This window comes from Myotis lucifugus, unplaced genomic scaffold (assembly GCF_000147115.1).
Source record: "Myotis lucifugus unplaced genomic scaffold, Myoluc2.0 scaffold_544, whole genome shotgun sequence".
Classification (NCBI taxonomy): domain Eukaryota; kingdom Metazoa; phylum Chordata; class Mammalia; order Chiroptera; family Vespertilionidae; genus Myotis; species Myotis lucifugus.
The window spans coordinates 220,843-235,862 of NW_005871592.1; positions in this window are offsets into that span (position 1 = coordinate 220,843).

A 15,020-nucleotide genomic window follows, 5' to 3' on the forward strand; every position below is an offset into this window, starting at 1 on the left:
TGTTCTTTCAAATTCTCTGTAGACTTATTTTTTAAAATAAAAAGAGAAAAGTCATCACTAGTAAAATAAAAAAAAACACCAAAAAATGATAATGAACAATTTTTAGGTAAATAATTTCCTACATAATGTCATTGTTTTAATGGCTGTAAATATTCTTTATAAAAACTGTTACTTAAAAAAACAAAAACAATAACGCTCATTTGGAATTTAGAATCTTTTTTCAATTTGCAAAACTTCAAGTTTTAAATATAGATTAAAAATTTTTTTTGCAAACCAAATGAAACCAAAAAGCAAAGGCTAGAGACTGACCTATCACAATTCCACGGGAGGTGATCTTAAAAAAAGGATGTCAACATGGACAAACTATAATCATCTTAAAAGATGAAATTTTGTTTACTGTGCAAATCTCATAATTTGTTTAAAACTTTTTAAGTAAGAAAATAAACAAAAAATGAAAAAAGCAAACATGCTACTTTGCACTCACAAACAAAACAAAACATGGTAGGACTATGGCTATATCTCAAAAGACATCACCTCGCTCTCTCTCTTCCTCTGTTTGCTATGTAAGCAGTTCAGTGTGGCTGGTTTACTGATGGAGGGTCCCAACATTTACTTAAAATCTACCATGGAAAGCAATGATTAAAAAATATATGATCCCTTATTTACACAGCTTTCATTTTTTTAGGAGACAAGGATGTACCTACTGCCTATTACATAGGTGACATAGGCACATACCTAACATCTATGATAGAGTAACACAGACATGTACGTAATAGCCATAAAATAGGTCCTGTATGATATAGGCTACCCCAGTAGCAGAGAAAGGGCAGAGCCACAGAATAGAGAGGAAAGCGAGATTGCTTCAAGCCCTTCAGACAGACAGTAGTTTCACAGATGAGGTGAGGGTGGGGCAGCCTGAAGTGAGAGAAGGGCTCCCCAGAGTATGATGGGAAAAGGTCTTAAGTCAGAAGAATCAAAAAGAAAAATGAGACAAGTCTTTTGAGAATTCTTGAGTGAATGCAGGCCACCATGGATGGCTGCAAAGATCCATCAGCTCATGGGAAAATGCTTATTGAGCTGCTAACGGGGTGAGCCCTGATGGGCAGGCTCAGGATTTTGAAATCTGTCCATAGAGAATAAGGATTGCTGAAAGCTCTGCAGCAGCATGCAGTGGTCATGGGATGGCCAGGCAGATGGTCACATGACAGATAGTCACATGGCAGATAAGGACCCGGCCTCAGCTGAACAGCAGATGCCCTGCCCTCCCTTCACACTCTACACTTGCTATGCCTAATTCATGCATCTCTCACTCCTGTGGCAACATGGTCACAGTCTTAATGAATTTGCATTTCTGGTCCAAAGTCATAACTTTCTCTTATTTTATCCCCAATGGACACCCCAAGGTTCTCCAGGCAGTCACAAGTCTGATGCGCTCCACAATAATAGAAACATCAGCCCAAAAGCTTAAATCACACTAAATATACAGTTGAATGCTGACTCAAGGAATCCAATGGTTTCTCCACAGCCAGATGTCGGTGCAGCATAGATTAATCAGAGAGAGAGAGAGATAAATGGCTATTATTCATTTTCTTTCCTTCTGAACGTCTGGATAGAACATCAGCTTGGTCCCAGGGTTTCCCAGGCTCCTAGAGCATTCTGGGTAAGCCTGGCAACGACATTCCCTGTCTCAGACCTCACGGTCCCTTCTCCTCACAGGGATGGAGAGGGTGTACTACATCAATAACTGCGACTTTATTGGAAGTAAATGTGATTTTCTGCGTCTTCCGGAAAGGATTGTGCATTTAGTTGCTGTGTTTACATGATTTCCATTTGAAACCAACCTTTGAATGAGTCTCCTTTGGCTGAATTGCTTTTCGTTTAGGCTTCATTTGATTTAGGGGGAAAAAGAAAAATCATGTCCTGAAAACCAGAGCCCAATTTCCTGCGCACAACAGTAGGGACGCTGCCCTACTTCTCATGAGGACTGAGTGGTCAGGTGCCACGAATGTTGGAGAGGGACCGGAGACACTGGGGTCATAGTCTGAGTTTGGTACATTAGTCATTCATTCATTCATTCACTCACTCACTCACTCATCCATTCAATAAGTATTTATTGAGCTTCCCAGGTGCCCAGCACTGTCCTGGGTTTTGGGAGAAAAAACACGATGATATTGACCTGGGGGAGAAAATGTAAGTTACTTGGACTCAGCCTCCTCAACAGTGTCTGTGTGCGACCCTCTGCGGTCATGAACTTAAAAGGGTTTGAGGAACCAAGCAGGGAACGTGTGTAACAAGGAGAGTGTGGCTGTGATGGTGAGAGACCACGGTGCACTGGACCGCCTATGCCTCACCTACGGGCACTCAAATTCCATTTCTCAAAGGAACACACATTGGGAAACCCCAGGAGGAGCCCCCGGCTTCCTACTCTTGAGCTATATGATTTCTAGTGCATTCCCTGGTCTTCACATCCCTTTCATACTTTTAATTGTTTTTAATCCTCACCTGAGAATGTTTATTCATTTTTTTTAATTTTAGAGAGAGAGGAAGGGAGAGGGAGGGGAAGAAAGTGAAGGGGGGAGGGGGGAAAGAGAAAGAGAGAGAGAGAGAGAGAGAGAGACAGAGAGAGAGAAACATTGATCGGTTGTCTCCTGTATGCACCCCAACCAGGATCAAACCTGCAGCCTAAGTATGTGCCTGACAGGGACTCGAACCTGCCACCTTTTGGTGTATGGGATGATGCTCCAACCAACAGAGCCATCGGCCAGGGCTCCCTTTCATACGTTAAACCGAATCACTGAATGAATGAGTGCACGAATGAATCTTTCTTTAGAGCTCGACACCATTCAGCTTCCTAAAGCCCTTAGTCAGATGCAGTTTTCTTGCAGGAACACCTGCTCCTGAAAGTCTGTCCACAGGAACGGGGTGCAGACTCGGGGGCAGCGTCAAAGTGGCGAGGACGACAGTGACGACAGGCCTGGCCACTCTGCAGCTTTCCTTCAGGTGGGACTCACCCGGGCACCCTTCCACCTAACTCAGCCTAAACCCAGAACTCCCTTTTTCATCAAAATTCTCGTCTTAGCCCGGCTGGTGTGGCTCAGTGGTTGAGCGTCGACCCACGCACCAAGAGGTCACTGGTTCGATTCCCAGTCAGGGCACATGCCTGGGGTTGCCGACCCAATCCCTAGTAGGAGGCATGCTGGAGGCAGTCACGTGATGATTCTCTCTCATGGATGTTTCTCTCTCTCTCTCCCTCTCCCTTCCTCTCTCTCTGAAAATCAATAAAAACACATTTTACAAAATTCTTGTCTTAGCTATATGACTTAGATTTGGCGCTAACGAAGATGTTGCCTGTACATTAAGTACAGTGCCCGGCATATGGTAGCCACAGAGCATCAGAGCTAAGTGCTTTGTGAGTAGCCACAGAGCAACGTAGCTAAGTCCTTTGTCTCTGAGTCAGAACTGGGTTAGAAACCAGGTTCTACGCTTTCCTAGATGGGTGACCTTGAACAAGGCCTTCAGTGCCCTCAGAGCACTGGGAAGGTCCCGTGTCCAGCACGACACCTTGGCACTTACGAGACTGAAGGAGCAGTGGCCCTTTCCCAGCATTCATGAAGGCACTGCTCATCTTTCTGAAATATCCCCACTTAATTTCTGGAAATGGATACATAAAATGGAAGCACATTATTGACTATAATTATCAAAATGAACCTAAAAGACTCTATGGAATATATATCACTTGTAAACATTAGCACACATTGGCTGCTTCTATGAAGAGTTAAATCAATGCTTTATCTTACATGAGCCCAGGGAAAACCAAATGGCAAAAGGATCAATAGGAAACTTAAAAAAATTTTTTTTTCAGACGGAAAAATCTACATCTATAGTTCAGGCACATTTTACATGTCAGTGAGCGCTCCAATCAATATTTCTGAAACTTGTCGGCGGGCATAGATTTTCTTTAGAGTTGGGAAATTGTATCCAGTGACATTGTGAAATGTTTAAACAAAGGAACTGAAATCACGCTGGTGTAATAACGTTTTAAAATGGTGTCACTTGCCAAAGTCCCCAATCTTTGGGCTTCTCTTAATCTAGGAAACACATTTGGTTATTGTCTGTCTTCTTTGAGTAAATTTCAAGTTCACAATCCATTCCTTTCCTTGAAATCAATAAAGGACGTCTTATTTTTATGGGTGAAGGCTTATTTCAATCAATACTAGTAAGCAAGCATCATACCACCAATCCTATATAATAAAAGGGTAATATGCAAATTGACCCTAATGGCAGAACGACCTGGGAACACCGGTCACTATGACATGCACTGACCACCAGGGGGCAGACGTTCAGCGCAGGAGCTGCCCCCTGGTGGTCAGTGCACTTCCACAGGGGGAGCGCTGCTCAGCCAGAAGCCAGCTTATGGCTGGCCAGCACAGTGGCGGTGGCTGGAGCCTCTCCCGCCTCCGCAGCAGTGTTAAGGATGTCCAACTAACAGCTTAGGCCCGCTCCCCCATCAGTGGGACATCCCCCGAGGGCTCCTGGGCTGCCAGAGGGATGTCTGACTGCCAGCTTAGGCCCGCTCCCCTAGGGAGTGGGCCTAAGCTGGCAGGTGGACATCCCCTGAGGGGTCCCGGACTGCGAGAGGGCACAGGATGAGCTGAAGGACCCTCCCACCGACCCACATGTGCATGAATTTTGTGCACTGGGCCTCTAGTATTTTTATAAATGCCTACTTAAAACATAAAATTCTGTATTTGGACATGGTAGTTCTATTATTTATTTCTGTTTTTTTCCTTTTTAAAAATCCTCACGTGAGGATATTTTTTTCCATTGCTTTTCAGAGAGAAAATAGAAGGGAGGGAAGAGGGGGAGAGAGAGAAACATCAATGTGAGAGAGACACATCAACTGGTTGCCTCCCGCACCCGCCCCTACAGGGACAGGGGAACCTGCAACCGAGGTACATGCCCTTGACAGGGAATTGAACCCAAAACCCTCCTGTGTGCAGGCTGACGATCTAACCATTGAGCAACACCAGCCAGGGCTCCTTCTGTGTTTTAAAGTGTGGTTAGGACAAAGCAAGACGGTAGTTTATTCCTTGGAGCTGAAGCTCTTCCTAATGACACTTCAGGGCTGCTTGTTTCTCCTCTACCCATGTCAACACCAACCATTTCTGTGCCTCAACGCAATTTCCTACATGAGTAGCATCTCTTCAACGTGCTATTTACCTGAACCTTAAAACTAAACTCTGACGGCAAAAAACAATCCCTCCACTTAAAGGAGAAAGCCTCAGCCATGCCATAGCGTTAAGGGACGACCTCATCTCACCCCGGATTTTATTTAACTTTATTCGGAGGTTCCTCTTTTCAATGCAGAAAGCATTTCTCTGGTGGCAATATTTGAAGCAAATGACTTTATTTCAATTATGTAAACCATAAATAAACAGAAATAAAAGAGATTAATGGGCACCGGTGCCCCTGCGTGACAGTCGTTAATGACAGTTTTCTTTATTGAAAAACCTCTCTCTGACTTTTGTTCCATTTAAGACTCCCTCCTCATTATCTCAGTTTCACTCTGCCATTATTGTCCTGGAGACAGAACTGATGGATGAGTTTTACATCATCCTTTCCCAAGGAAGGCCGAGTACAATCAAGAAGGGGTTCCCCCGTGTAGTGTGTGGGAACATCCACGAGCAGACCACGTGTCCTAAACGGCCTTGCAGATCAGACATCAGCCAAATCCAGGATTCCATTCTGAGGGACGAGGCGGGGGAGACGGGATGTCGGAGTTCAGATCCATGCAATCATTAGAAGGGACACTCATGTCACGATGGGGAGGACCTGACAGTAAGACGATGACAGCGATGAAGCGCCACAGTGAAGTGGAAATGTCAAACGACTGGTGTGCGTGTGAAGAAAAAAGGTGCAGCTAATAGAAACCAGCTTTCGCATTCCCGCGTCTCTGCCTGTATCAGCTGCATCTGCCCCTCGGGTGTCACTCACTGTCAAATCCCCAGTGAAGAGTCCCAGACGTACATCAGATCAGGGTCCAACCCTTTCAAGCCTGGACACACTGATGCAGTCCCCTATTATTTATATTTATTTATATATATATATATATATATATATATATATATATATTACCTAATAATAGACAAACATGTAAATTGACCATCCCTCCGCTATGCTCACCAGCCAATCAGGAGAGTATGCAAATTAACCCAACAAAGATGGCGGTTAATTTGCATATGTATGCACACGAAGCGGCAGAGCGAAGACTGAAGGCTCTGGCCGGGGGAGCGAAGGCCTGGGGCCCAGGTGCCAGAGGAAAACTGGTGCCTGCAGCCAGGGGAAGGGAAGGACTATTGCATGAATCTGTATTGAAAAATCGTGCGCGAGAGAGAGAGAGAGAGAGAGGTCAGTTGCCTCCTGTGTGCGCCCAGACCAGGGACTGAACCTGCAACCTGGGCATGTTATGTGCCCTGACCAGGAGTCAAACCAGAGACCTTTCCGTGCATAGGACCATGCTCAACCGACTGAGCCACACGGGCCGGGGCCAGTGCCCTATTTCCCACGGCACCCAGTGTGCTGAGTGGGAGAGCCGAGAAGTCAGTCTGGGAGGGTGCTCCAGTGCGGTGCGGGGCAGGGGGCCGGCGAGAGGCTGTGTTGCGTGTGGACGCCTGATGCTGGGTGAGCGTCAGCAGGAGGAACAATGGAAAGGATGTTCACTAAATTGTGATGTGCAGGAACATGTGTTTAATTTGCAAGACGCCTTGTTTAATTAAAAGGTAAACACCACGCACAATGCCTCTTGCAGACAAATTTGGAGCCGCAGCCACCCCTCCGGCATGCTGGGGGCCGGCAGGACTTCCCGATGCAGCAGGTCAATTAAGAGGGGCACTCATTTGGGGGAAAATGATAATGTTTTTCCCATGTGTTTTCAAACAGGGTATTCCTAGAGGTCAGCGCCAGTTAAGTCGGGTGCGAAGGCACAAACTCTATTATTATGTACCTAGCGAAGAAAAACCAACCTGAAGGCTAACCATTTCTCCTTTACCCCAAACTCAGGTGGGATATTTTTCCCTCCCCCTCCCTCCCGCCCCCCGTCCCTCCTTCTCTTCCTTCCTTCTTTGTCCAGAAGGTTGACTCCAAAAGCCGGGTGTTCACAAAGCTCTTCACAAAGCCCTCTGCACCCTTCACGCCACTTGGAGCTCCAACAAAATCGTTCCGTGAGCTCCCCCAGATCATAACGCAGAACAAAAACATCGTGGGTCTCCTTTCCCTTTCCTCAGGGTTTCCTCCGTTTGTCAGGGGTCACGGAGGGCACTGCACCACCGCTGCCTCGGCGTAGGGGCCTGCGGGCAGGAACACGGCGGAGGAGATGCAGACGTCTGTACTCGTAACTTCTGATCTCAGGAACACAGGCGGCACAAATAACCCTGTGACCACTTTTCTGCCATCCAACGCTTCGCATAGTGTAGTCTGGTCCTGGTTACACCGGGAGGCAGGAAATGGGCCAGCGACTCCCCCGAGAATCCAACCTAATCAATCGTTTCTCACCAACACATGCCATCCAGGCAACGGGAAGGGGAGATTGTGCAAGAATTCCTCACCATCCACCTTCCAGGGCACAGGGCCAGGATGGCCCCCTATGGGCCAGTCACCCAATGGTTCATTTCAGCCATTCCTGCCTGCCACGTGACTAACACATAAAAACAGAAATGTGAAATGGACAGACTACTATGTTATTGTATTGTGAGCGAATACTACCTCATGTGGTTATACTATATAACCGTATGTCCTGTTATTGCTTTACTAGAGGCCTGGTGCACAAAATTCATGCACAGGATGGGGAGTGTCCCTCAGCCCGGCCTGCACCCTCTTGCAATCTGGGACCGCTGGCTCCTAACCGCTCACCTGCCTGCCTGCCTGCCTAATCGCCCCTAACTGCTTGCCTGCCTGCCTGATCACCCTTAACTGCTTGCTTGCTTGCTTGCCTGCCTGATGACCCCTAACCACCTCTGCCTCGGCCCCCACCACATGGCTTCATCCAGAAGGACGTCTGGAATGACGTCCGGAAGGTCATTCGGCTGTTTGGTCTAATTAGCATATTACGCTTTTATTATTATAGATGGAACGTAGCATTAATCACCAAAGCCAATTAACAGACCCTGAGGCTTCTGGGTTCACCTTCCAAGTTCAGCTCCCCCTCCCCCCTCCCCAAGCCCTTGGGTTCCTCCCGAGAACAATCCAATACACACGTGAAAATGTGTCCTTTTCAGAAACGTGTCTTCCTCTTTGATCTCTTCATTACCTCTTCCCCCAGCTCCTGCACACGCCTGCGTTCCCTCACAGGCATTCCATCTCCCATCCCAGAAGGTTCCGGGAAGGAATCCTCCTGGATCCATGAGCAGCTCACCTGGGAGGGGCCCTAAACACCTGGGGAGGCTCACTATGTCCACGCCCAGATTTCATCCCTCGGCACGAAGGGTTCCCCAGATTTCTTTCCCAGGAAATGTGGGAGAATATGAGCACATTTTTATCTGTCTTGCACAGAATAACACACTCAAGACATTTTTGTTTAAGAAAAATGTCCTTATGAAATGTCTTCATAATCATTGTTAATTTTGTCCACCAGCAGAATACACGTTTCAACATGTGAAGGCCTTTCTCCTGAATCATTTCGTTTTTCCTTTTGTTGAATTCTGAATGCCTAGGACAGTTGCCAAGTTCATGACAATCACTGGGTGTTGGATGTGTGATGGAATCTATGAACATCCAATGGGCAGGGACACGATGCTGTCCCAAAGCCCTGCCCAAGAGCTTGAATACAGAACATCTGGGTCCCAATCCTCCTCCTCCCCCATTCTAAGTGGGTGTCCCTGAGAACTGACGACCTGGGGACACCGATCTGGCCCTCAGTAAAGAAATGGATGGATGATTTAATTTTTAAAAACCTGAAGCCTACAAGTCTAAAAATGAATGAATGTGTTTACGGTACAAATTCACACAGACAAGCAGGCTTCATCCTATAGCATCCTAGTTCCAAACTGGCATTGATACTAGGGCTCGCATGAGAGGTGGACACAAACAATCGTATTCAACTAAATTCAACCTTTGGACAAGTGACAGATCCCAGCAAGACAGGAGGCCACGTGGCCAAATAAGCTGCACGCAAATGAGGCGGCAGCCCCGATCAATGATTCTCTCTCATCACTGATGTTTCTCTCTCTCTCTCTCTCTCTCTCTCTCTCTCTCTCTCTCTCTCTCTTTCCCTTCCTCTCTGAAATCAATAAAAAAATATGCTTAAAAAAAAAGTGGATGCCAGTCAAAATTCTCTTGCCAATGAATCGTAGTTTGGGTCATTCCAGCGACGTGTTGGGATGTTTTGACCGTAACCATTCACAGAGCTAAGAAGCAATATGTGAATGGAGATAAAAAGCACCCAAACCTGTGAGTTTTCATCTTTCACGAACAAAAGCTAGCAGACATGCCACGTGGCAGGACTTTCTCGGGGTAGGGGAGGATGGGCGGAGAGTGGCAGAGAGACTAAAATTGTACCGAGACAGGCCTTCCAGATAGCTTTTTAACTGCTTTTCAAGTAAAGCTGATGTAGTTATTTTAGTCTTTTGCCATTTTTATGTCATTTAATTCACCACTGAGAATAGCACTCTTTCTACATTTGCATTTCTTTTTCGGTATGAAAGGTATTCACGATTAAGGTGAAAGAAAGCTTCTGCCCTGAGAAGTACAGGCTCTGGGCTGCTAATGATCTCCTCTTCAGCATCCCGAGGAAAATCGAGGTGCTTTCTGTGTGTGGGAAGGGGGGGTGAGCAGAATGGAGAGAGGAGCTGCAATTGGAAAACCTGGTTTGGAGGCCTGGCTCTGCACCTCGCGGTGGGAGCTCCGTGGACGCATTCCCTCGGTTTTCTCACCTGTGAAATGGGGCTGGGGAATTGGTAACAAGCCATTTTCAGAACTAATACTTCCACCGTAATAGGAGTGTCCTTTCGAGAAAAAGATCTTTCCCTCTCTTCTATGAAAGGCTAACACTCAGACCTAAAACATCAGTGTATGTGCCAGCCTGAATTCAACACCGTAGAGCGTGATTTTTCAACACGTTTCCTCGGGCTGCTGTCAGTTGGCTCTCCGATGGCCACCTGTTGTCACCTTGGGCAACTACATACACCTTCCTGAGCCTTCCCTTCCTGTCCTCTCGGGGACAGGCAACATCCGTTCGCTCCCCTCCCCTGAAGACTGTGTGAAGAACACAGACGCAAATACGATTGATCCTTTCCTGAATCTGGACTTACTATTTGCCTGATCGTATAAAAAAATATGTAACACGATGCTCCTTCTACAAAGACAGTAAACATTGCGAGGCAGCAGACAGGACGGGAAGCCACAACAACACGCGCATTCTGCCCATCTCCAACTCGAGGCGGCCTGACCAGAAAGAAAGGCTGCGATTGCTAATAACCTTCACCCAGCACAGAAAACCCTGCCACCGGGAGCACACAGCCAACTTCAAGGCTGCACTCATTTCAAAACGCCATAGGGAACCCAGGCAGGAATGATCCAGGCAAACAAAACAATCCCTCCCCCAGGTTCCTGGAATCCGCCAGAGATGGCCTCTCTGGAGGGGGCTGCGACCTCCTGTGACCCTGCAGGGACTGGAGTCTCCTGCCCAGGGATGGGGGAGGACCCCCGGAAAGGCACTTTTCTTCCTCTCGTCTCCCTTCCCATCCACGGAATGAAGGTGCTGCCAACCACCTGGAACGTTAGCCAACATTTCCTCCAGCAGCTAATGAAATGCACCCCCCCCCCCACGCACATCCCTGGCCTCTACGGGGCTGGTGAGTGTGGGTTTGGTGGAGTGGGGAGGGTGCGTGTGCGTGTGCATGAGTGTGTGTGCACAAACGCGCGGCGTGTGTATTTGAAATTGATGCTTGCAAAACGTGCTTGCAAAAAGCAGTCATGATTTCTTTTTCTTTTTTTTGTGGGGGTGGTGGTGCCCTTTTGTCTCCCCCGACCTCAGCCCCAAGGAGGGTCAGAGAGGGCCAGGGGGGGACTGGACTGGCACTTACCTTGGAGACGTGGACGAGGTGAGAGCGGTTGGGGAGGGTTTGGTTTGCGCTTTCTGTCTGCCGGCCTGGAGCCACCAGGAGCCCCTGAGGTCGGGCGGGGCCTGGGCAGGCCGCGCCCTCCGGACAGAGGGGACCCCAGCAGGTCGCTGCGCCACCGCGTGCTGCCGGTAGGGGGCGCGCGCGCGCACTCTGCCTGTCCAGGCGCGGCTCCTGCGGGGCGGGCTCACCGGCCCAGGACAGGGAGGGCGGCAGTTTGCAGATGAGGGGGGTGGGGGTGAGCCGCTTGGCAGTGTCCCTGAAGCTGGCCAAGCCTGCGCCTGCCCGGACACCTGCTGCGGGTGTCCGGCGTCGCCAGGGACAAGTCTGAGCCTCCGTCCAGCTCCAGCCTCGGGACCTGGCAGCATCCCTGGCGCCCCGTGCGCTCCCGGTCAGCCATGCCAGGCCAACGGGGCGCAGGGGCAGCTGGCTGTGCGCCCCCTCGCTGCACCTGACGTCCAGGGGGACAGCAGCACGGACTGGTAACTCGTCCCCATGAGAGTTTGCCCGACGTCCGCCAGCGAGCACTGCCTGAGGTGTGGGGACCCTCTGCACAGGGCCTGGCCTTGGCCTAGGGGAGCCGGGGCAGGGGAGACAGGGGGCTCCCCAAGGGGCTGTCCCCCTGAGGGGTTTGCACCTGCGGTTACAGTACTGATGGCCTTGAATCTGTATAAAGTTGCTGCTTAGGACAGTGCCCTCCCAAAACACACACACGCACACGCACACAGTGCACACACACGCACACGCACACGCACGCACACGTTCTGCCCCCTCTACCCCCTCCCTCCACTCTATTAGCATCTGGAAACCTCTGGAAGCACGTGCTTCTGGATAAACCTGCACACCCACCGGCCTGCAGAGTGGATCCTGAGTCACAGGCTGCCTGTGAATAAGAGAGCCTGGTTTTTAGCTTCTGAGAACACGAATGTCTGCTAGTCCCGGATTCCACGCATAACAGAACACGCTAAAGTCGCTAGAACCCCGTGCAGACCCTTGAGAAACAAGTGTCGCGACAGCACGAGGAAGAGCAGGGTGCTTCTCAGGGCCCTTGGGGGCAATCTCCCGCGTTGTGTGTGGGGACAGCTGGACAACGCCTAGGTCACACAGCACAATCGCTGTCCTGGGCGCCAATGAAAAGCAACTTTGTCGACAAGCATTAGAAAGAAAACAGCTGAGACGGTCTGGCTCATAGACAGCGGAGGGCAGAAGGAGGTTAGCCGTGGTGAGGGAGGGAGACACCGCTCCTTCTTGTAGGGTTTCTTTACACGCCAGTGTAAGTCACCATATCAGACCTTCCAAAATACGCAAGAGTCTTCCCATAAGCCTTATGAAATCATTCCCATCAGCCTGCTCCACTCCCTAATACTGTAGGAAAGTTGATGCAATTTAATTTATATTCCGTCAACAGTAAATTTATTTGATCTTGGCAAGGAGCCTTGTTTGGGAAAGTTAATTGTAGTGAAGGAGGAGGGAACAGCGGGAGCATGGAGGTGAAATTATGTTTCATTTCATAATCAGGAAAAACAGTATAATTGTCCCCCCACCGTATCAGCTGTAGGAAGAATCTGAAAGGGTTTCATTTGAATGCACTTCGTTGCATCTACCAAGAGCACACTGACAGGCCGTAGTGAATTGCCCAGGATTATTTCTTTGTTATTAAGAAATCACCATTCCAATTCTGTGACATTTGTTTGGGAGCTTTGCTGGACCGTGTGGAAAGGGATGAAAAAGGGAAGACGAAAAAGCGATATTAAACGCATCAAGGTACTTCCTGGTGACCACAAAGTGGATGGGATGGTCCGCCCCATCCAGCAAAATTCTCAAAGGAAATCTGAAATCACCTATCTTTAAAACCCATTCTAAAAAATGAACTAGCCATTATTAAATAAATAGTTTAAATCGTCATGTAAACTAACTTAAAGTGTAAAAGTCAACTCTACTTAAATATTGGGAGCGAGAAAAACATGACTACCATCGATTTCCTGAAGATTTGGCCAAATTCTGCCTGCATTTCCAGCCTGACCTGCAGGGGGCAGTAGCTTGACGCGAATGACAACAAAGGCTGCTTGCTGCTAATGGGCTTGGGTTTCTGACTGTGACCCTGGAGTGGTGGTAGGTTGGGAAGAGGGCTTAATTAATGTACACTGAAACAAAAGATCAGGTAAATTGTTTGATTTGTCTTCAAGCTATATTTTTAGGCTAATCTAATTCATCGCTGTGAGGGTGTTTTTTTCCCCCTCCTTAAGGAGAGTATCAAAGTTTCAGGAGACATACTCAGCTATCTCAAGAATTATCCTAAACACTGTTTAGTATGAATATAGGGTAATTTATGTTCTCAAAAAGGCAGAATAAAACTGAACCGTTTTCAATGTTCAAAGGGATGACAAAATCAGAGGAAATATAGAATATTAGATATTGATAATAAAAGGATGTCACCTATCTAGATAATACACTTTATATTCCTTTTTAAAAAACCTTAAAATTAAAAATGGATGGGGGGGGCAGTCACCCTATGGTTTGTAAGACATATGCTTCCCACATCTAAAGCATTAATTTTAAAAACTTGTTTATATTTAATATTATGATTGACAAATAGGAAGTGATCTTTTTATTTCCGCATTTTTTTAAAATTACAGGTAGAATAGAATGTATTGGCTATTGATAATCTACCATCCCCACCCCACCCTGGTCACCCCCCCCCATATGACCACTCCCTCCTCAATCCCTACATCCCCCCCCCCAACCTCCCACCCCCATATACCCAATCACCTGATCAGGAAAGACTGGACACAGACCAAAAGGGGTTTTGGTTGGGGGAGTAATTGCCGAATTGAAAAAGCAAACTCCTTCCATCTCCTCACCTCAACCACATTTAACGTTCATTATCTCCGTTTTCAATGATGCAGAATGTCTCGCCCAAGAGGCAACCAGATTTCAAGAAGTCAAAAGGGTACCAGGCATTCACAACCCCCGTCCATCCTGGTGGGATTCACGGGCTGAGTTTCGGTACGCACATGCTATGGGTCTACTTTGCTCACAGTAAGAAAAAAAAAATAGGTTTTTTTAAAAAAAGAATTTCTGCCCAGGTGTGTTCCGTTTCTTTTGCATGGCAGAGTTTAATCTTGATTTTAAAAAAAAATCCAACATTTTAAAACACCCCTTTTTCCTACATGATGGTAAAGACACAGCCCCTGCTTTTGCTTTTCTTTAAGGAGAGAAGGTGGGGATGGCTGAAACCGGGAAAGAGAATTTTATTCTCCCACCCTCCCCTCCCGTTCTCCTAAACCGTTTTAGTCGACATATGTTTGTTATCAGAGCGAGGTGCTGTGAACACACAGCCATTTTCTTAGCAGCTTTCTGACTGTGTGCTCCCATCGTCCCACAAGGCACTGGTCCTCTCCCCTCGGGAAGTCATGAATAAGAGACCAGGAAGCCTGCACGTCAGATCTTCCTCAATTAATCCACCATTAGCATGTGGGGGGACCCACTCCGGGAGGGTGAGCAGCAGCTCTGGCAACCGCCGCCGACCCTCCCCAATTAGGCTCTGCTCAAAAAAAAAAAAAGAACTCTTGCAGAGACCAAGCCTCCCTCCCGGGCTGTCCGTGTTTTCCGTTTTCCTATTTTAACGTTTGGGGAGAGTGGCAGGCGACAGATGGTGGAGGTCAGATCGATGTGATTGCATTAGATGACCCCCTCCCCTTCCCCACGCCGTTCTGGAAGCTCCATCCGCGGAAGGCGATCGCCGGGGACTCCGCCGTGGACTCAGCCGCACGAGGACCGGGTCCCCTCCCTCGGGCTTGTGAACGCCGGACCGGCGCGCACCGGAGCAAGCGGCTCCCAGCGCCCAGCCTGCTTCGCCGCCCAGTCCCATCGCGGACCCTCCGGCTCCTGCACACCATCCGGTCC